Here is a 23,805-nt window from a genome sequence, read left to right on the forward strand (position 1 = left end):
ATCCCCGGAGGCGGCAGGGAAAGAGACTCCCCCCCTCCCAAAAAGTCCTTCCTATTTTTTCATCCCTTCCCAGGAGAGGGGGGGGAGGGGGATCCGGTCATTTCCCCACGTGGGGGAGGCAGGGCTGTGACATAGGGTGTCCCCCGTTACAACAGCCCTGCAGAGTAGACCGGAGTTGGGATGCGCGTTTGGGGCTTGGAAAAGTGACTTAGGATGACCCTCAATGGTCTTCTCCCTTCCCATCACCACACACACACACACACACACACACACACACACACACAGCAGCTTGTTTTATGTGAGCTGCTTGGAGGACAGCTGAAGGAATGGCCGCTGGGCATGAGGCACACCTCCGCCCCATGGCAAGCCGGGGCTGTCTGAACATTGTGGCCTCACTCTCCCCTTTGGCTTTCTCAGTAGTCTAGCGTGTCCTGTCTGTGACCTTTTCCGCCCTTTCGAAAGGCCTGGCTCACCTCCCACTTGGTAGGGGCATAGGAAACATAGGTGTCAGCAGCTCATGATGTCAAAGCACGAAACGTCAGACTGTTCCTACACGGGTGCAGATTTTGCTAATCAAAGGAGCCTCGATGGAGCTTGCAAATCAGCTTGCTTCCGGCAACACTCACCTGCAACACAGCTCCTAAGCGTGGTCATCACTTCAGACAGCTTTGGTTCAAAGGCAAGAATGAAATACAATGGTAACAATTCGTAACAAATGCGTAACAAATAGATATTCCACCCCCCTCCTCTCCATGGGCTGGCGACCTCCAGATCCAGGGCTCTCCCCCTTCCTTTCCCCCTTCTCCCCACTGCCCCTTTGAAGAGCCATAGCATCACAGAATCTGAGAACTGGAAGGGCCTGAAGGGTCATCTAGACCAACCCCCTGCAAGGCTGGCATCTCAGCTCAAGCATCCAGGACAGATGGCCCCCCGACCTCTGCTGAAAAACCTCTCCTGGGAGTCTGTTCCCCTGCCAAGCAGCTCTTGCTGTCAGAGAGGGCTTCCAAAGGCTTAGTCAGAATCTCCAAGTGGCAGCAGATGGTGTTGCTGTACTGGGCAGACTCTGCGCCCCAGCCGGGGACTTTCCAGGCCAGCATGCATGGCAAGAGTTCAAAGCACAGAGGGGAGTGCTCCTCCCTCCCTCCCTCTGAAGGCAGGCGCCCAAGGAGGAAGCAGAAGCCTGCAAGAGCCGCTCCTTCCTAGTTGATCTGCGGAACTCCCTGCCACCGGAGGCAGCGATGTCCGCCACCTTGGACGGCTTTAAAAGAGGGTTAGGCAAATGCATGGAGGAGGAGAAGTCTACCCACGGCTCGGCTCTGCCTCCTCGGTCTGAGGCCCCAATGCGTCTGAATCCCTGTTGCTGGAAACCGCATTAGGGGAGAGATGCTCTTGAGCTTGAATCCTGCCACTCGTGGTTTTCCCGTAATGGGCATTGACGTGCCTCCTTGGCATCTTTTGGGTTGGGCTGTCTCTAGGGTCCTTGGGCTCCCCTCTTTGACCCCTCGCCCTCCTGTCTAGGTGCAGCTGCCTGGGAGGAGGGACATCGCTGAGGCACCTGGAGCCGCCGGGGTGGGAGGAGGGCTGGGAGCTTGAGAAAGACCCCTGGAAGATGCTGGGTTGGAGGAAAGAATGAGGAGGGGGCTGGCTGTTCTGCCAGTGATGCAGCCGTGGGGGTGGGGGTGGGGGGCTATTTATCCAGCTCTGCCTCCTTTTTGACTTCTCAATTTGACCGTTGAAAGGAGGTTGGGTGCCCCCTGTCAGGGGTTTATCGGCTGAGATTCCTGTGCTGCCGGGGGTTGGACTAGTGACCCTCAGGGGGTCCCTTCCAGCTGAACAATTTTATGATTTATCATTTTATGATTCTATATGCATACCCCTTGGAGGATGAAACTCAAGGCATGCTCATCACTGTTGCCTCGTCCTCCTGGGAAAAAGTGACCAGTGGGGTGAATTAGGGTGCTGTCCTGGGCCTGTTTGTTGTTCAACGTCTTCATAAATGACCCCGAAGAAGGACCTGAGGGGATGCTCATCCCATTTGCAGATGACACCAATTGGGAAGGGTAGCTAATGCCACAGAAGATGGATTTGGGATTCAAGATGACCTTAACAGATAATAATAATAATAATAATAATAATAATAATAATAATAATAATAATAATATTTTTAAATTTGTATCCCACCCTTCCCGGCCAAAGCCTGGCTCAGAATGGCTAACAACAGGTTAAAAACAGCACAGTGTACATAAAATTACACAGTCAATTAATTAAAATAATTCTAGAATCAATTCAGAATCAAGTTAATGGCATCCATTGGGTTAGAGTTCTATGAGGAATCCATAATTAGAGAGGGGGTCAGACTGTGCCTTGGTCAAAGGCCTGGCGGAACAGCTCTGTCTTGCGGGCCCTGCGGAAAGATGTCAAGTCCCACAGGGCCCTAGTCTCTTGTGACAGAGCGTTCCACCAGATGAAAGCCGTCACCGAAAAAGCCCTGGCTCTGGTCGAGGCCAGTCTAACCTCCCTGGGACCCGGGAACTGCAAGATGTTTTTAATTGAAGACTGTACGGTCCTCCGTGGGACATACCAGGAGAGGCGGTCCCGTAGCTCTGAGAGTCCTAGGCCGAATAGGGCTTTAAAGGTTAAAACCAGCACCTTAAACCTGATCCTGTACTCCACCGGGATCCAGTGCAGCTGGTATAGCACCGGATGAATGTGCTCCCGCAGCGAGGACCCCGTGAGGAGTCTCGCTGTGGCATTCTGCACCCACTGGAGTTTCTGAGTCAGTCTCAAGGGCAGCCCCACATAGAGTGAGTTACAATAATCAAGCCTGGAGGTGACCATCACGTGGATCCCAGTGGCTAGGTCAGAGCGAGAGAGGTAAGGAGCCAACTGCTTAGCTTGGCGGAGATGAAAAAATGACACCTTTGTTATGGCTGCAACCTGCGCCTCCATGGAAAGAGAGGTGTTGAAGATTATACCCAAACTCTTAACGGACGGCGCTGGCCCTAATTGCACCCCCACAAGAGATGGGAATTGGCCCCCGAATCCCATATCGTCCCAACCCAACCAAAGGACCTCTGTCTCCGAAGGATTTAACTTCATCCGGCTCCCATCCAGCCACAGCTTCCAAACATCTGATCAGTGTGTCTGGAGATTGGAGAACTGGGCCCAACCTAACAGAACGAATTTCCAGAGGGACAAATGTCCAGTTCTGCACTCAGGCAGGAAGAACCAGATGCACAAATATAGGATGGAGGACACCTGGCTCACTAGCAGTACATGTGAAAAGGATCGAGGGGTCTTTGTGGACCACAAGCTGAACATAATAATAATAATAATAATAATAATAATAATAATAATAATAATAACAACAACAACAACAACAACAACAATAATAACAATAATAATAATTTATTATTTATACCCCGCCCACCCAGCCACTCTGGGCGGCTTCCAACAGAAAAATACAACACAATAATCTATTAAACATTAAAAGCCTCCCTGAACAGGGCTGCCTTCAGATGTCTTCTAAAACTCTGGTAGTTGTTTTCCTTTTTGACATCTGATGGGAGGGTGTTCCACAGGGCAGGCGCCACCACCGAGAAGGCCCTCTGCCTAGTTCCCTGCAACTTGGCTTCTCACAGGGAGGGAACTGCCAGAAGGCCCTCGGTGCTGGACCTCAGTGTCCGGGCAGAATGATGGAGGTGGAGACGCTCCTTCAGGTATACTTGACCGAGGCCATTTAGGGCTTGAAAGGTCAGCACCAACACTTTGAATTGTGCTCGAAAATGTCTGCTCTTTCTCTCCCTCTCTCTCTCCCTCTCCCTCTGGAAAATGCAATGCAGCCCATTTCTGAGAGGAGGGAGTTCCCAGAGAAGTGGGCAGAGGAATTATTTCCTGTCTTGTGCTTGGCAATTGTTCCTCCTCCACATACTGCCATTTGCTCCTCCCAGCAGAAGCTGGATGCGTTTCTGTGTGTTCCCATCGACTGAATGGGGGCTAAGGAAGCTTTAGTGAAGGTTCCTGCAAGTATTTGCCTCCAGTTGACCCGCCTGGTTCAATGGATGAGCCGTTGACAATTTCTCTCTCCTTCCTTGGAGGAAGATGACCCTTCGGTCCCTTCCAGCTCCAGAATTCTAAGATGCAGGGGCAAAGAATAATAGACTCAAAGAGTTGAGAGGGATCCCCAAGAGCCATCTAGACCAACCCCTTGCAATGCAGGACTCCCGGCTGAAGAATCCTTGCCAGGTGACCATCCCATCTCTGCTTAAAAACCTCCAATGGGGGAGATTAACAGAGAGCAGGGATGACCATCAACTTATTCGGGATCTGAATGCCCGTTCCAGGGAGCGGGGAATAGCAGGTGGGGGGAGAGACTAAGTGGTCCTGTTTGGGGTCAGGGCAGAGGGCCTGACCCACCACATGCACTGGGTGACCTGGGCCCAGAAAACCCTCCTGATTCTCCACACCTGAGACTGAGCCCTGCCAGGAGACGGCCGGCCGGGACTTTGTTTCTCTGCTCTGAAAGTGTGTCCGCATTTGCATCTATGCCAGCAAATGCAGACCGAATGCAAAGCTGTGTTCTGGGCTGGCGAGTTCAGTGTCCCTGACAGACCTCCGGATTCTCTGCTAACACACGTCAACAAAAAAAGAGAAATTGGTCTCAGCTTGCAAGCCTTTCTGCCTTTGAGCCGGTCTCCCCATTTTCCCAGCACAGGGAATAGATCAGGGGTCCCCAGACTTACCCGCCTTCGGGCCGGTGCCCGCTGCGCCGATCGCGCGGCGGGCCGGAGGGCGGGGGAGTGTGCGCACAGTGGGCCGGAGGGTGGGGGAGTGCGCGCCAGTGTGCATGCACACACCCATTTACTGGCACGGTGGTGCGCTTGCAGGCCGGAAAAATCGCCAAAAATTGTTTGTGCGCATGCATATGGGCCTCCCCCGACCCGGAAGTGCACCGGAAATGACCTCTTCTGGGTCGGGAGAGGCCCATACGCGTGCGCAGAAACGATTTTCGGCATTTTTTTCCAGATCTGGAAGCGCGCCGCCGCGCAGCGCGCTGCAAGAGCGGGCGGCGGCAGCGGGCGGCGGGGGTCGTCGCGGGCCAGATTGGGAGGCCAATTGGGCCGCATCCGGCCCGGGGGTCGTAGTCTGGGGACCCCTGGAATAGATCCTAGGATAATCCGAAGTGTTGGAAGGGACTGGAGGGTCCTCTAGCCCAGGGATCTCCAACAAGGTATTATTCTGGCCTCTTTAGGCCAAGCAGATCCCCCTGTTCATTGCAAAAGCTGCTCAGCCGTGCAATTCTGAGCTCAGAGATCCTTGTTGGGTCAGAACATCTTTCTCCCCCCTTTCCAGTTTCCACATCTGTCCTCTTTCACTCTCTGGAGGAAATGGAGGGAGGACCCAAGAAAGAGGAGTTGATTTGCCATCTGCCCCCAGGATTCCTGCCAGGGGAAAGCGGGTGACGTGTCGCGAGGGACAGCGGATTGGGGGGCTTGGCTCAAACCCAGTCCTGCCTGGGGATGGGGACCCTCGTGGGAACCACCTTGGCAGGCACCCCATTTCTCTTCCTGCAAAGGCATCCAAGGAGGGGCAGGGCAGCTGAGCATCTCTTGGCCCCCCAGGAAAGAGAAACGGGAGTTGAGTGATGCTGCTGCCAAGGAGATCTTGCAAGGCAAACCCTGCAGGTGTCTTGCATGGATCTGGGCCCCTGTTGAGGGGTCCCAGGACAGGAGTCTCTGTCCCTTTCCCTCCCCCTTCTCCTCCCCCCCCTTGGCCTCTTTACCTCTGTGTCCTCTCTTGCCCTCCGCCTCCCTTGCTGATATCACTCCAATTTCCTTTTCTGCAATATAAAGGGGGGCGTTGTCCACTGTCGCCCCTCCTCCCCTGCCCAAAACCACCCCTCCCTCCAGCCTGGAAACACTTTGTGTGCCCATAGAGCTATGGTCCTAGAGCATCCCCCCCCCCGGCCTATTTACTGGGGGAGTCACTGGAGGAGATATGTGGAAGACTTGCATTGCGGGGTCCTGGTGCGATTTCTGCGGGGGTCTGCACCCCATAGCGGAGAGTTGAAATGGGGGCAGGAGAGGGGTTCCTCCAGAGGGGCGGGAGTGTCAGCCTGTGTGAGCTTCATGCTCCAAGGAGGAGTCTTTTCAGAGATGGGGGGTCTTTTCCAAGCCACTGCCGGGGATGGATCCTGAGACCTTTTCAGGAAAGAAATGGAATTATAGAGCTTGTTTGGAGGTAAGGGAAATGATGTTTTCTGGAAGGGGGGGGTAGAGGAAGAATCCCTTTTTGAAACTCATTCCTCCCCATTGATAGGGACAGGACGGGGGGGGGGCACATGGACAAGGTCTCACTTGCACCCGACAGGAGCTGGACCGATGCCCTCAAGGGAGCCCGACCGCTCCAATATTATGCTACCCCAGCAACACACCAGACCCCCTCCTGAAGAAAGATTGGTTTTCCCTCCCCAAACCCCGATAAGCGATCCCATGGGTGTGCAGTTGTGAATGAAGCTAGTCTTTGAAGAAAGCTCCGTTCTAGCCAACCAGGAGAATGCATTGGTTCTGCAGAGCCAGCTCAAGGATTTTGGCAGGAGGAGAAGGGACTGTCTGCAGATCGAAACCTCGTTACCTAGTAAACCAATTATAATGGGAAACATTGCATCCTAGAAGAGAAGCAGTTTGTATTCAGAAAACCTATCATGCTTTGAAATTCATATAAATTCATTAGTTCTAGCAATCTCCCTCATTCCAATGCCGTTTTGTAACATATAACTGAGTTATACCATAACATAACATCTCAGTGGAAAGATAATTTAATGAAGAATATAATGCAATAACGTTTATGAAGGATTATTTATTACAACAGTCATCATAAAGAAGAAATGTGAAACAAACAGAAAAAAATTAGATATACAGGTAGAATTGCCACATTGGCACTTTGTGATAAGTAAGTGGGTTTTGCATCGCAGTTTGGCTACTCGGTCTCTAGAAGGTTCGCCATCACTGCCCTTGGATCATGTCCACTTTCAAAGGTGGAGGGAGGCTTTCCACCCTCAGGGCCCAGAGGGGGCTCCTGCCTTGGGGCAGCTGGTGGAGTTGGAGGAAGTTGACCCTTAGCACTCTCGCTTTGGGACCTGCCTGAACCTCCTTCCACATTAGACTCATCCTTACATTGCTTTGAGATGCTCTGGTACGGCCCCTTCTTCCCTGTGCCCCCTTCCCTCCTCATGCAAGATGTGCAGCTAGGAACAGAGCTTTTCCTGGTTATGCCAGTAAAAAACACCTTTATTTCTCCTTATTAATCAAAAGAATAGATGATGGTTTCAAAATTACCTTCGGCATATAAGGAGGTGCTATCAGTTTTTCTGTGTCTTCATGGTTGCATCATTGCAATGATAACAGTGGGAGTGTTGCTGCTGTTCCTATAATATTTATCTAACTCTGCTTCCAAAGCAACACCTCCAATCTCAGCTCCACTTTGTGCAACTCTCCATTCCCAGAAACAAACATTTCCAACTCCCTCCCCCAAACACCAAAACCAGCTCACCCTCAGTCCATCCTCATTCAGAAGCAACACTCCAGACTCACACACTCCCCCTCCCTATCGAACAATACATTAAATATTATATTATGCTTACTATCCTCTATAATAATATCCAAGTGTCTCTACGTCCAGTCCCTGTGTCCGTGGGATTGCGCTACTGCGCATGTGCCCCACGAACAGCCGTTGGGACTTGGAGGCCCTTCTTTGAGTTTATTCATGGCTTGTAGCGTTTCCACTCTTACAACTCTTACCCCTCAGAGTCTTTAGGTGGTTTGTAAGACGTCCACTACAACTGAACCTCAATCCACTTACGTAGGACTTACATGGTTTCTCCCCAGTATGAATTTGTTGATGTTTTGTGGAGGTCTCCAAAGTTGCGCTCCGTGCCGGTATCGCAATGGGGAATTTCCCATGTGGTTTGTCTGTATGTGTTTTTGTTTTCTTTTTTCATGTTATAAAATTCAATACAGTGGTGCCTCACTTTACGAATGCCTCGCACAACGAAAAACTTGCTAGACGAAAGAGTTTTGCGTTGCGCGAGGCATTCGTAAGACGACAAAATTTTCTATGACCGCCGCTTCGTATTACTTTTATATCACGCGGGAAGCTGACAGCTAATCTTCCTTTGCCAGGGGGGACTGAGCCGAAACGCAGCAGTGCGGCGGCTGCCCCTGCCTGTCTCCCCCTTGGCTCGGGGAAGACAGACGGGGGCAAGCAGCACCCACTGCGATTCAGCTCCGTCCCCCGGAGCCACTGCACCGCCCCGCATCACTGGGGGGAGGCAGGCGGGAGGCGGTGGCGGGAGGTCTCGTCCCGCCCTACCGGCACGGAGCGCAACTTTGGAGACCTCCACAAAACATCAACAAATTCATACTGGGGAGAAACCATGTAAGTCCTACATAAGTGGATTGAGGTTCAGTTGTAGTGGAAGTCTTACAAACCACCTAAAGACTCTGAGGGGTAAGAGCTGTAAGAGTGGAAACGCTACAAGCCATGAATAAACTCAAAGAAGGGCCTCCAAGTCCCAATGGCTGTTCGTGGGGCACATGCGCAGTAGCGCAATCCCACGGACACAGGGACTGGACGTAGAGACACTTGGATATTATTATAGAGGATAGTAAGCATAATATAATATTTAATGTATTGTTAGATAGGGAGGGGGAGTGTGTGAGTCTGGAGTGTTGCTTCTGAATGAGGATGGACTGAGGGTGAGCTGGTTTTGGTGTTTGGGGGAGGGAGTTGGAAATGTTTGTTTCTGGGAATGGAGAGTTGCACAGAGTGGAGCTGAGATTGGAGGTGTTGCTTTGGAAGCAGAGTTAGATAAATATTATAGGAACAGCAGCAACACTCCCACTGTTATCATTGCAATGATGCAACCATGAAGACACAGAAAAACTGATAGCACCTCCTTATATGCCGAAGGTAATTTTGAAACCATCATCTATTCTTTTGATTAATAAGGAGAAATAAAGGGGTTTTTTACTGGCATAACCAGGAAAAGCTCTGTTCCTAGCTGCACGTCTTGCATGAGGAGGGAAGGGGGCACAGGGAAGAAGGGGCCGTACCAGAGCATCTCAAAGCAATGTAAGGATGAGTCTAATGTGGAAGGAGGTTCAGGCAGGTCCCAAAGCGAGAGTGCTAAGGGTCAACTTCCTCCAACTCCACCAGCTGCCCCAAGGCAGGAGCCCCCTCTGGGCCCTGAGGGTGGAAAGCCTCCCTCCACCTTTGAAAGTGGACATGATCCAAGGGCAGTGATGGCGAACCTTCTAGAGACCGAGTAGCCAAACTGCGATGCAAAACCCACTTACTTATCACAAAGTGCCAATGTGGCAATTCTACCTGTATATCTAATTTTTTCTGTTTGTTTCATGTTTCTTCTTTATGACAACTGTTGTAATAAATAATCCTTCATAAAAGTTATTGCATTATATTCTTCATTAAATAATCTTTCCATTGATATGTAATGTTATGGTATGACTCAGTGCTTTTTTCCTTTAAAAATATTTAGGGGGTACTCTCATTTTGACCCAAGGAAATCACCACTGGGGGGGGGGAATAAATGCAGATTAAATTGGGAAAAATAAATACAGTGGTACCTCAGTTTGTGAACAGCTTGGAACCTGAACACTTCAAACCCAGAAATGAGTGTTACAGTTTTGGAACTTTTTCCAGAAGCCAAACATGCTCTGTTCTGAGCATCACTTCGGTTTTGAGTGCCACACATCCATTTTCCTTGTGTGGGAAGGTGGGCCAGGCGGCAAGCGAGCAGCCAAGGGATGTCGCCCCCACTTTGCTCTGGACATTTTATTTTTTGCTCTCCTTAGCTTTCTTGAGACCTTTGTTGCAACAACTAAATGATCAGGCCTTCTGGCCACTCATTGCTTGGCTGCGGTCTCGCGTTTTCTGCTCAACCCAGCATCCACAGGGCTAGACTCCAGCCAAGTTGGAAAGCGCTTTAGATAGCGTTCCCCAAGAATTGTTCTCTCTGCCTGGATGGAGTTGGGGAGCTGTCGAAACCAAACCCCATGTTCTCCCCGAAACACAGAAGACACAGAGTCCGGCCTGCTGCTGGATGTGCCCCAATCCATAAAACAGTGTTGGGGAGGCTGTGTCTAAGACCATGCCTTTCTTCTTTGGTGGGGAGGAGATAGTTGTCCCCAGGGGACTGCTCAGTGTCAGGAGTATGGGCAGGAGTCAGGCTCTGCAGGACTGGGGCCTGCCTCAGCTTGTGCTGGAGAAGCAAGGAGTGGCCACTCAGGTGAGGCCACTTGGTAACTCACTGCACCTGGTGGCAAGAGCTGGGAGGGAGTAAAGCTCAGCATGTCCCTTCAGCTCTTTGCCACAGCAACGTGATCCCTGCCTTGTTGCATCTGGCCTCCTGCTCCTTGCTCCTTGCTCCTCGGACCTTCGCCTTGCTCCTCAACCCTTGGACCTCCGCTTTGCCGACTCCTTGCTCCTTGACTCCCAGACCTTCGCCTCCGCCTTGCTCCTTGACCCTCGGGCCCTCGCCTCCGTGACGCCCTGCTTCCCAACCTTCGGTTCCTTGACCCTGTGACTGCCTGCTGCTGGACCCTCAGCCCTGCACCATCCGGACCCCGTTCCTGCTTCCACACCACCATCTTGCCCCCGGTCCTGACATCCTCAGGTGGGCCTGCTACCTCCCGCCGGCCAGACGGTGACACTCAGTGTCCCAATAAGGCTGCTTTGGGTGGGGGGGGGAGCACTCTTCTCTGGTTCCTCTCAGGCAGCAAATGTCTTTGGCTCCCCCCACCCACAAGGCTGGATCCATCCCTGTGCTGCAAAAAGGGAGGAGTCCCCCACATCAGCCCTCCCCCCACTCTTTTTTTAAAAAGATTATATTTATTGAATTTTATAACAAGAAAAAAGAAAACAAAAACACATACAGACAAACCACATGGGAAATACCCCATTGGGATACAACAAATATACAAAATGCAAACATACAAAAAGATCAACATGCAAAAATGCAAAATAACCTTAAGAAGAAACAGAGAATAATATACTCTTGTTTATATATCTAAATCCATGACAATGTTGACTTTCTCATGTCTCTCCTAACTGCGTTTCATTGTATATCATCTTTAGTCATTTCTAAATCATGGTACAAATCCTGTTTTCACATACTTAACCTATTTTTTACTTTTATATCACATTTAAAAAACCATTCAAAACTAAATTAACACTTAAATCTAAGACTTACTATGTTAAAATAAAGAGAAAAAAAGAAATATCCACAAATCCTTTTCTACTACCTCTATGTGCTTCCAAATCTTAAATATTCTCAATATTGCAATTATTTTTCAAATAAATTTTAAATTTCTTCCAATCTTCTTCCACCGACTCTTCCCTCTGGTCACGGAGTCTTCCGGTCAATTCAGCCAGTTCCATAAATTTGATCATCTTCGACTGCCACGCATCCACTGTAGGTAAATCTTCCTTCTTCCAATTCCTAGCCAATAAAATTCTCGCTGCTGTTGTGGCATACAGAAAAAACGTAACATCTTTCTTAGGTATTTCTGCTCTAACTATCCCAAGTAAAAAAGCTTATGGTTTCTTAATAAATGTGTTTTTCAACACCTTTTTTTCATTTCATTATAAATCTTTTCCCAGAAGATCTTTACTTGGGGACTGGTCCCCTATCCTTCTCCCACTCTTCTGATCCGAAGAAGGAACGGGGGAGGGGAGCCCTTCTCTCCCTTCCTCTCCCTCCCCAACCCCCTCCCCTCATCTGCCCTGTTTGTAGATGGAAGGGAGGAGAAGCACACTCTTCTCTCCCTCCCCAAACCTCCCAATTAAGTGGCCCTCCTCCTCCTCCTCCTCCTAGTCCCCCTCCCCCTCCCCCTCCTCTCCAGGCCTCTTCTCTTCCGAAAATGAGGCAGGGTGGAGACCCTTCCCATCTATCCGTGCCTCTCCCTTAGAAAAAAGCACAACTCTAGGAAGCATAGCTCATTGACCCATGGTGTTATGGGAAACCTGGGTGCGAGACTGCTCCGTCACCCAGCTCCTCGGACGGATCCTGCAGTTCACTGTAGAAGTAAAGGAAAGAGTCCCGCCAGCATCCGGAGCAAAACGACAAGGTTTATGACTGTGCAGCAGGTTTGAGCCAAGACTGAACAAGCAGAACAGGGTTACAAGAATCATAGAATCATAGAGTTGGAAGAGACCACAAGGGCCATCCAGTCCAACCCCCTGCCAGGCAGGAAACACCATCAAAGCATTCTTGACATATGCCTGTCAAGCCTCTGCTTTGTTGTTGTTTAGTCGTTCAGTCGTGTCCGACTTCGTGACCCCATGGACCAGAGCACGCCAGGCACTCCTGTCTTCCACTGCCTCCCGCAGTTTCGTCAAACTCATGTTCGTAGCTTCGAGAACACTGTCCAACCATCTCGTCCTCTGTCGTCCCTTCTCCTAGTGCCCTCAATCTTTCCCAACATCAGGGTCTTTTCCAAGGATTCTTCTCTTCTCATGAGGTGGCCAAAGTATTGGAGCCTCAGCTTCACGATCTGTCCTTCCAGGGAGCACTCAGGGCTGATTTCCTTAAGAATGGAGAGGTTTGATCTTCTTGCAGTCCATGGGACTCACAAGAGTCTCCTCCAGCACCATAATTCAAAAGCATCAATTCTTCGGCGATCAGCCTTCTTTATGGTCCAGCTCTCACTTCCATACATCACTACTGGGAAAACCATAGCTTTAACTATACGGACCTTTGTCGGCAAGGTGATGTCTCTGCTTTTTAAGATGCTGTCTAGGTTTGTCATTGCTTTTCTCCCAAGAAGCAGGCGTCTTTTAATTTCATGACTGCTGTCACCATCTGCAGTGATCAAGGAGCCCAAGAAAGTCAAATCTCTCACTGCCTCCATTTCTTCCCCTTCTATTTGCCAGGAGGTGATGGGACCAGTGGCCATGATCTTGGTTTTTTTGATGTTGAGCTTCAGACCATATTTTGCGCTCTCCTCTTTCACCCTCAATAAAAGGTTCTTTAATTCCTCCTCACTTTCTGCCATCAAGGTTGTGTCATCTGCATATCTGAGGTTGTTGATATTTCTTCCGGCAATCTTAATTCCGGCTTGGGATTCATCTAGTCCAGCCTTTCGCATGATGAATTCTGCATATAAGTTAAATAAGCAGGGAGACAATATACAACCGTGTCGTACTCCTTTCCCAATTTTGAACCAATCAGTTGTTCCATATCCAGTTCTAACTGTAGCTTCTTGTCCCACATAGAGATTTCTCACTCTAAGGTGCTACTGAACATTTTTTAAACTTTTAATATCTATTTCGACTGCATCAGACCAACACGGCTACCTACCTGAATTTGTAAAACTGATTAAAGTGGGAGCCATCCTTTGTTCTGGTCTTCTTCCAGCTTCTCCCATGTGGTGGGTGGAAGCCCTGTTGCAAGAGTCTTTTCAATAAAGACCAGGCCTACTGGCTGCTGTTTTGCTCCGCAATTCCTGGCTGGTGTCTTGGTTTGGTAATCCACGTGAGCTCAAGGATTTTGCTATAACACAGGGGAGGGGGCCGGATCTGGTCATTTTTACACTCATTTCACAACGTGGGGGAGACAGGGCCGTGGCGTAGGGTGTCTGCATTACAACAGCCCTGTAAAGTAAACCGGATTTGTGGGGCTTGGAACAGTAACTGACAACAACCCTAAAAGGTAGCCCAGTGCCGTCATTACGAGTGCCTTTTTAAAATAGGGGCTGGTGTTTGAACTTGAGTTTTGCTAATGAGGGGGGAGGGGTGCAGCTCAGGGGCAGAGCAGTTGTACCCCTCATTCGGCTCCCCGCTATGAGGAGGAGACCCCCTCCTGACTCGCACCAGGATCCTGAAATGCAGGTCAGGGAGCAGTGCCAATTCTGCTTCCGCTTCCCAGGCAAACCTGGCCTCCCTTGCAATGGATCCCCCCATTTCCTCCAGCAGGAATCCTTGGGGAGCTCTGGGTTTCTGGCGAGTGCGCCTTGGGTATCTTTCAGTGAGGGAGAGAAAGAGAGGGAATCCATGGAAGGGTTAAAGGATGCGGGAGAGGCCTGGATAGAGAGCCCCTCCTTGCTCATCTGCGCTTGGGAGAGACCCAGGATGGAGGAGGAAGTTGGGGGGCCGAGGGAGGAATGGAAGCAACGTGGGGGGACATTGGCAGCGGGGAGACTGATAGACATGGCCTTTTAGAGAGTCATCTCCATCATGGCGGCTGGCGGGGGAATGTGTGGAGGGGCTGCCTTGGGGTATCGCAAGGTGGGTGCGGTCCCCCCCGGATGCCATTATGAGGGGGGGGTGACAAAATCCCGGCTGAACTCGTGGCACTGTCTCTGAATTTGTACTTGGAGCCCTATGTCTCCAGCAATTGGGGGGTGGGGGGGCTCAAGGCAGGCATCAAGTGTATACAGTGGTACCTCGACATCCGAATGCCTCGACTTCCGAAGGTTTCGACTTACGAAGTTGGCAAACCCGGAAGTCTTTTCGCCGCGCGCGCGTTCTGCGCCTGTGCAGAAGCGGCACGCACGGTCGGCGCATTCGCAGAAGCGCAAAATCGCGCTTCGTGCATGCGCAAAACGGACGATTCGACAACCGAAGGATTCGACTTACGAAGAGCGCCGCGGAACGGATCGCCTTCGTAAGTCAAGGTACCACTCTATTTGCGTGTTGATGTGACATTGAGACGAAAAATGAACTGAAACCCATTCTCTCTTACCTTCAACTGGATTTATAACAGTGGATTGTGAATACACCATGGCTGGAGTGGTTTAAAGAAGATTGAGTTTGTTTTCAAAGTATTCTTACAAATAAATTGAAAATTGGAAGTTTGGAACGGGCTAGAGAAGCTGAAATATTGATAAGGACTGGATATGCCTGTGTCTTTTTGAAAGGAGAACCTATTTATACAAAGATCGCTGGGAAGGTGGATCCAGGACCTGGGCAGAATCTGGCAGCATCAGAGAGCCCCTATGCCACCTTCTTAAAGTTGGAAGCTGAGTGTCTTATAAAAATGCTTGGAGAGATAAACTGAAACCTTAAATTTTGGAACAGGTCAGAGAGGCTGAAACATCGAAAGGACTGCATATCTTAGAATCATATGTCTATATTTTGCTAAAAAGAGAAACTATAAGGATCTTCAATTGTTTGTAACTCCTCATAGACATTTCAAGATAATTGGATGAGTGAGAACGATCTACTCTTCCCTGGGGAAAGAAGCCATTACTTATACTTTCTGGACATTCTGTTTTTGTTCGGGGTTTGTTTGTTGTTTTGGTGTGTTTGTGTGCTCTTTTTAATGCAAATATTTGTGTATTTTGAAAATTAATTGGAAATTTTGATTTTATTTCAAAATTGCATACGTGTAATGGGTAATGGGTTAAACCACTGAGCCTAAGGCTTGCCGATCAGAAGGTCAGCGGTTCGAATCCCCACAATGGGGTGAGCTCCCGTTGCTTGGTCCCAGCTCCTGCCCACCTAGCAGTTCGAAAGCACATCAAAGTGCAAGTAGAAGGTAAACGGTGTTTCTGTGCGCTGCTCTGGTTCACCAGAAGCGACTTTGTCATGCTGGCCACATGACCCGGAAGCTGTACGCTGGCTCCCTCAGCCAATAATCCGAGATGAGTGCCGCAACACCAGAGTCGGTCACGACTGGACCTAATGGTCAGGGGTCCCTTTACCTTTAATGGGTAATGAACTGGAGGGAAGTGGTGTTTCCTAGGAAAGGAAGTGGTCCTGACAAACTGATAGGGTACTGTTGTAAAACTGACTGTTTTGATAACTAGAGAATGCAGAGTGAACTAAGTTAATCTCACTTCGTCCTGAGTATTTTGAGTAGTTCAAAACATGGCCAGGGACAAGGTTTGCTTGGAATTGAGGGGACTTTTCTCAGTGTGGAAATAAAAATTGATTAAACAGATGGCGGAAATTTGGGGTAATTTAGCAGACAATATTTGAGCCTGAATGGATGAAAATGTTGAAATGGTGTCAAGAGTCGACTATTAAGATAGAGCCATTGGTAACAAAAGCGGTGAATGACTTGAAGCAAGGAGTGAGGAAAAATGAGGGAAAATGGATGAGACTAATATGGAAAAAATTCAGGAGACATGTAGGGTAGATATGAATAGGGGGGGGGAAGCAGGCAATAATAATAATAATAATAATTTATTATTTATACCCCGCCCATCTGGCCGGGTTCCCCCAGCCACTCTGGGCGGCTTCCAAAAAAACAGAAATTCTAAAATACAGAAATCCATCAAACATTAAAAGCTTCCCTAAACAGGGCTGCCTTGAGATGCCTTCTGAAGGTCTGGTAATTGTTCTCTTTGACCTCTAGTGGGAGGGCATTCCACAGGGTGGGTGCCACTACCGAGAAGGCCCTCTGCCTGGTTCCCTGTAACTTGGCTTCTCGTAATGAGGGAACCGCCAGAAGGCCCTCGGAGCTGGACCTCAGTGTCCGGGCAGAACGATGGGGGTGGAGACGCTCCTTCAGGTATACCGGACCGAGGCCGTTTAGGGCTTTAAAGGTCAACACCAACACTTTGAATTGTGCTCGGAAACGTACTGGGAGCCAATGTAGGTCTTTTAGGACTGGTGTTATGTGATCTCGGCGGCCGCTCCCAGTCACCAGTCTAGCTGCCGCATTCTGGATTAGTTGTAGTTTCCGGGTCACCTTCAAAGGTAGCCCCACGTAGAGCGCATTGCAGTAGTCCAAGCGAGAGATAACTAGAGCATGCACCACTCTGGAGAGACAGTCAGTGGGCAGGTAGGGACTCAGCCTGCGTACCAGATGGAGCTGATAAACAGCTGCCCTGGACACGGAGTTGACCTGTGCCTCCATGGACAGCTGTGAGTCTAAAATGACTCCCAGGCTGCGCACCTGGTCTTTCAGGGGCACAGTTACCCCATTCAGGACCAGGGAGTCCTCCACACCCGCCCGCCTCCTGTCCCCCACAAACAGTACTTCTGTCTTGTCAGGATTCAATCTCAATCTGTTAGCCGCCATCCATCCTCCAACCGCCTCCAAGCACTCACACAGGACCTTCACCGCCTTCACTGGTTCTGATTTAAAAGAGAGGTAGAGCTGGGTATCATCAGCATACTGATGGACACCCAGCCCAAACCCCCTGATGATCTCTCCCAGCGGCTGCATATAGATGTTAAAAAGCATGGGGGAGAGGACAGAACCCTGAGGCACCCCACAAGTGAGCGCCCAGGGGTCTGAACACTCATCCCCCACCACCACTTTCTGAACACGGCCCAGGAGGAAGGAGCGGAACCACTGCATGACAGTGCCCCCAGCTCCCAAGCCCTCTAGACGGTCCAGAAGGATGTTATGGTCGATGGTGTCAAAAGCCGCTGAGAGATCCAGCAGAACAAGGAAACAGCTCTTACCTTTGTCCCTAGCCCGCCGGAGATCATCGACCAGTGCGACCAAGGCAGTTTCAGTCCCATGATGAGGCCTGAATCCTGACTGGAAGGGATCCAAATGGTCCGCTTCTTCCAGGCGTGCCTGGAGTTGTTCCGCAACCACTCGCTCAATCACCTTGCCCAAGAATGGAAGATTTGAGACTGGGCGATAGTTGGCCATATTGGCCGGATCTAAAGATGGTTTTTTAAGAAGCGGTTTAATAACTGCCTCCTTCAGCGGGTCTGGGAAGGCTCCCTCATGGAGAGAAGCATTTACCAACCCGCGAAGCCCATCGCCCAGCCCTTCCTGGCTAGCTTTTATAAGCCAGGATGGGCAAGGATCAAGGAGACAGGTGGTTGGTTTCATTCGTCTAAGCAGCCTGTCCACATCCTTGGAGGTAACAGATTGAAATTGATCCCACAAAACTTGACTAGACAGGACTCTAGCACTCCCCCGCCCCGGCCCTGCTCCCACGGTGGAGTCTACCTCTTCCCGAATCTGAGCGACTTTATCTGCAAAAAACTTTGCAAAATCATTGCAGGAGATCATGTGGCCCGTACTGGGCCCGGATGGAGCAGGTGGTTCCGCTAAATTGCGAACCACCTGGAAGAGTCTCCTGCTGCTGTTTTCTGCAGATGCGATGGAGACGGTGAAGAAGGTCCTCTTCGCCGTCGCCATTGCCACTTGGTAGGCTCGAAGTTGAGCTCTAGCCCGTGTCCGGTCTGATTCAAAATGAGTTTTCCGCCACTGGCGCTCTAGCCGTCTCAACGACTGTTTCATTGCCCTCAGCGCCGGGGAAAACCACGGGGCTGTCCGGGCTCCATGCAATCTGAGAGGGCGCTTCGGAGCCAGACAGTCAATAGCGCTGGTTAACTCCGCATTCCAGCGGGCCACCAGGGAATCAGCTGAAAGGCCATCGACATGGGATAAAACATCCCCTACCACTCTTTGGAAGCCAATTGGATCCATTAAGTAGCGGGGGCGGACCATCCGAATCGGTCCCACCTCCCTGCAGAGGGAAAGGGTTGCGGAGAAGTCCAGTTGCACCAGAAAGTGGCAACACTTGAGGATGCTTTGATGGTTGAAAATAGGTTGAAAATACAGTCTCTGTGACGTGGCATGGGGGGAAGATGACGTCACTTGCCTGCGGCCCACCTCCTACACCCACCGGGATCCGCTGGAGGATCCGCCAGAACCTCCCCAAAATGTAAATACAGTATGTGAGGGGGAAGGGGAGAGGGGTCGGGGTGGAGGTTAACGTGGTGTGTGTGGGGGGGAGATGACGTCATTTGCCGGGGGCAACAGAGAGAGGGGTGTCGTTACGTCATCCACCTCTCCTGGGAAACGGGGGCCCTGACTGAACCACAGCCCTCACCCATCGGGATCCGCCGGGCGAACTGCCCAGAACCACCCCAAAATGTAAATACGGTATGTACGGGGTGGAGGTTGATGTGGCTTGGGGGGGGGGAAGATGACATCACTCCCAGGGGGCAATAGGGAGAGGGGTGTCATTACGTCATCCACATCTCCTGGGAAACGGGGGCCATGACTGAGCCACAGCAACGCATGGCCGGTGTTGTGTATTGAGTCAAAGGATTTTATATCTGTATTATTATTGTCTGTATTTGCATTAGGATAAAGTAACTGCCTTTTGGTTCCAGAAGGTACAGCTACTATTGGTTCATTTAAGCTGCTGTATTTGGATCCTCTGTCTTATTGGTTCCCTCCAAAAGGCAGCACTGTGATTGCCTGATATTGTTCCCTCCAAAATGTATCCCTTTCTAGCTAGTTCCCTGTCCCTATAAATGTAGCCTTCCTGCCCTCAGAGTCAGTCCTGTTTTGCCCTAAATAAAGAGCTGTTACTAGAGAACTGTCTCCAGCATGTTATGTCAAGAGAGCTGAAATCACAAACCCCACGTCACAACAGCCGGGTGGCTCAGTGCGTTAAATTGAGAAGGAAGGAAAGAGAAAGTTGACATTTCAAAGTTGTGGGCCCGGTCTGGGTCTGAAGGTGGCGGCGGCGGCGGCGGCAGGGCCCGGCCTGCCTGTGGTGTCGTCATCAGAGCTGGCTTTGGGGCCCAGCCTGGCTCTTGAGGCGCCGGCAGCAGCAGCGGCAAGGCCCGGCCTGCCTCTCGTGCCATCAGCGGAGGTGGCTTCGGGGCCTGGCCTGGCCCTGGAGGCAGCGTTGGTGGTGGTGGTGGCTTTGGCAGCGGTGGCTTCGGGGCCTGGCCTGGTGAGGTAGGAGGAGGAGTAGGAGTAGGGGGTGGGTATGAGGGTGAAAGAGGAGAGCGCAAAATATGGTCTGAAGCTCAACATCAAAAAAACCAAGATCATGGCCACTGGTCCCATCACCTCCTGGCAAATAGAAGGGGAAGAAATGGAGGCAGTGAGAGATTTTACTTTCTTGGGCTCCTTGATCACTGCAGATGGTGACAGCAGTCACGAAATTAAAAGACGCCTGCTTCTTGGGAGAAAAGCAATGACAAACCTAGACAGCATCTTAAAAAGCAGAGACATCACCTTGCCGACAAAGGTCCGTATAGTTAAAGCTCTGGTTTTCCCAGTAGTGATGTATGGAAGTGAGAGTTGGACCATAAAGAAGGCTGATCGCCGAAGAATTGATGCTTTTGAATTATGGTGCTGGAGGAGACTCTTGAGAGTCCCATGGACTGCTAGAAGATCAAACCTATCCATTCTTAAGGAAATCAGCCCTGAGTGCTCCCTGGAAGGACAGATCGTGAAGCTGAGGCTCCAATACTTTGGCCACCTCATGAGAAGAGAAGAATCCTTGGAAAAGACCCTGATGTTGGGAAAGATTGAGGGCGCAAGGAGAAGGGGACGACAGAGGACGAGATGGTTGGACAGTGTTCTCGAAGCTACGAACATGAGTTTGACCAAACTGCGGGAGGCAGTGCAAGACAGGAGTGCCTGGCGTGCTCTGGTCCATGGGGTCACGAAGAGTCGGACACGACTAAACGACTAAACAACAACTACAACAAAGTGCCGAGGTAGGAGGAGGAGGGGTGTGTGGGGTGTGGGGTGGTACTACACAAATGACGTCTGTTCCTTTGACGCCCACTGGAGGGTGCTATTATTTTTACACAAAATCACATTGCTACCTGTGACAGGTGTGACATCTGTGTAATCTAAGTTTATGCAAACACACATTGGAATGGAATGTTGTGTTCAAATTTCAACGCAATCGGTCAAGTGGTGTTGGATAAAAGTCATCGTCCATGCATATTTTACACACACACACACACATATAAAATATTGTATTTCTACCCTTTTCTTTCTTTACATGTGGATGTAATGTCTAATTCATTCTTTCCTGTAATTTCCTGTAAAATATTTTTTTTTGGGGGGGGGACTAGGTAAAGTAAAGTAAACTGAGCAGATAAGAACAGATAAGAACAGTAATAATTGTTTGGAAATGTGATAATATTATGGAAATACACAGGATACTCTCCCTTTTTGGTTCCCCCCCCCCTCCTGTGTCTTTTAGTCCCAAACACCCTTGTCCTTCTGCAGGCTATCTCTTCAAATGATTATTTCTGAAGACTGGATAATGAACCTACAGCCCAACTCTTCAGCAGCTGAACAGCATCAGAAGGGCCACAGCCATTGTTTCCCATAAATGACTTGGGGACAAAAGGGGGGGGTTGTTGAACAGTTGAATTGTAAGGACATTTTATCTCCTTTTGACCTCAGGACTCTGTGCCCTAGGATCGAAAAGATATGTAAAAGCAGCAAGAATTGTCTCAAGATCACAATTGCCTCAAGATATGCAACTGATATAATTATTATTATGTTTTGTGTTTTGTGATATTATGCAGACACATTGACAGTATGTGATTTCCACAAAAGGGGGGGGGGAGACCCAATTTTTGTGTGTAATTGCTTTTATGTTTAATGTATAGTAGTGTCTTATTGCTCACACCCCAATGGAGGATTCTCGTGCATTTTATGCTTTCTAATAGATCACACTATTGCGTAGTCCAATATTTAGATTGGAGAAGCTTCAGGATCTGTGTAACACCAGATACATGAAGGTGGTATATATGCCTTGATTTAGCAGGAATGATCCCTTATAGCAGGGGTGGCCAACTCCCAAGCTGATGTTGGGTGCTCCAGAGTTGGCAAACCAGAAAATCTATACATCTTCACAGACAATAGAACAACAAAAAATATTGTCTACCAACAAGTATTATGATATTAAAAATCTTACAAACATCCACAATCTCTTTTCTTTCTTTTCAATTTAACAGAATGAGCTACAGCAACATGAGGCTGGGTACAGCTAGTTACTAATAAAAATAAAACAAAAATGATGGTGAAAAATATGAAGGCAGAACAATCAGATCAGTTAAAGAGTGAAATGGGAATAACAGTGGCAAAGAAAATAAAGTATCTGGCTATCTGGCTGTCCCTGAAAAATACAAATTTATTTAAGGATAATTATACATTAACATTAGGGACACGGGTGGTGCTGTGGGTTAAACCACAGAGCCTAGGGCTTGCTGATCAGAAGGTTGGCGTTTCGAATCCCCGCAATGGGGTGAGCGCCTGTTGTTCGGTCCCAGCTTTTGCCTATCTAGCAGTTCGAAAGCACGTCAAAGTGCAAGTAGGTAAATAGGTACCCTGGCCACATGACCTGGAAGCTGTATGGCAGCTCCCTTGGCCAATAATGCGAGATGAGCGCCACAACCCCAGAGTCGGTCACGACTGGACCTAATGGTCAGAGGTCCCTTTACCTTTATACATTAGAATCATAGAATCATAGAGTTGGAAGAGACCACAAGGGCCATCCAGTCCAACCCCCTGCCAAGCAGGAAACACCATCAAAGCATTCCTGACAGATGGCTGTCAAGCCTCTGCTTAAAGACCTCCAAAGAAGGAGACTCCACCACACTCCTTGGCAGCAAATTCCACTGCCGAACAGCTCTTACTGTCAGGAAGTTCTTCCTAATGTTTAGGTGGAATTTTCTTTCTTGTAGTTTGAATCCGTTGCTCCGTGTCCGCTTCTCTGGAGCAGCAGAAAACAACCTTTCTCCCTCCTCTATATGACATCCTTTTATATATTTGAACATGGTTATCATATCACCCCTTAACCTTCTCTTCTCCAGGCTAAACATACCCAGCTCCCTAAGCCCTTCCTCATAAGGTATCGTTTCCAGGCCTTTGACCATTTTGGTTGCCCTCTTCTGGACACGTTCCAGCTTATCAGTATCCTTCTTGAACTGTGGTGCCCAGAACTGGACACAGTACTCCAGGTGAGGTCTGACCAAAGCAGAATACAGTGGTACTATTACTTCCCTTGATCTAGATGCTATACTCCTATTGATGCAGCCCAGAATTGCATTGGCTTTTTTAGCTGCTGCATCACACTGCTGACTCATGTCAAGTTTGTGGTCTACCAAGACTCCTAGATCCTTTTCACATGTACTGCTCTCAAGCCAGGTGTCTCCCATCCTGTATTTGTGCCTTTCATTTTTTTTGCCCAAGTGTAGTACTTTACATTTCTCCTTGTTAAAATTCATCTTGTTTGCTTTGGCCCAGTTGTCTAATCTGTTAAGGTCATTCTGAAGTGTGATCCTGTCCTCTGGGGTGTTAGCCACCCATCCCAATTTGGTGTCATCTGCAAACTTGCTCAGGATGCCCTCAAGCCCATCATCCAAGTCATTGATAAAAATGTTGAACAAGACTGGGCCCAAGACAGAACCCTGTGGCACCCCACTAGTCACTACTCTCCAGGATGAGGAGGAGCCATTGATGAGCACCCTTTGGGTTCGGTCAGTAAGCCAGTTACAAATCCACTGAATGGTAGCATTGTCTAGCCCACATTTTACCAGCTTCTTTACAAGAATATCATGGGGCACCTTGTCAAAGGCCTTGCTGAAATCAAGATAGGCTACATCCACAGTGTTCCCTTCATCTACCAGGCTTGTAATTCTGTCAAAAAATGAGATCAGATTAGTCTGACATGACTTATTTTTCAGGAACCCATGCTGACTTTTAGTGATCACAGAGTTTCTTTCTAGGTGCTCACAGACTGTTTGCTTAATGATCTGCTCTAGAATCTTTCCTGGTATTGATGTCAGGCTGACTGGGCGGTAATTGTTTGGGTCCTCTCTTTTCCCCTTTTTGAAAATAGGGACAACATTTGCCCTCCTCCAGTCTGCTGGAACTTCGCCTGTTCTCCAGGAATTTTCAAAGATTATTGCCAGTGGTTCTGAAATCACCTCTGCCAGTTCTTTTAATACTCTTGGATGTAGTTCATCTGGCCCTGGAGACTTGAATACATCTAAACTAGCCAAGTATTCTTGTACTACCTCCTTACTTATTCTGGGCTG

General features: G+C 49.3%; 1 long non-coding RNA gene across 1 annotated transcript; it reads right to left on the reverse strand.

Annotated features, from left to right (window-relative positions):
- Positions 1-3,392: 3,392 nt before the first annotated feature.
- On the reverse strand, positions 3,393-5,884 carry LOC148687242 (uncharacterized). The gene is made up of 2 exons (XR_015948559.1): positions 5,783-5,884; positions 3,393-4,133 (listed from the first exon to the last, which is right to left on the reverse strand). It is a non-coding gene; the product is annotated as an uncharacterized LOC148687242 (long non-coding RNA).
- Positions 5,885-23,805: the final 17,921 nt, after the last annotated feature.

This window comes from Zootoca vivipara, chromosome 2 (genome assembly GCF_965207765.1).
Source record: "Zootoca vivipara chromosome 2, rZooViv2.hap1.1, whole genome shotgun sequence".
NCBI classification, from domain to species: Eukaryota; Metazoa; Chordata; class Lepidosauria; order Squamata; family Lacertidae; genus Zootoca; species Zootoca vivipara.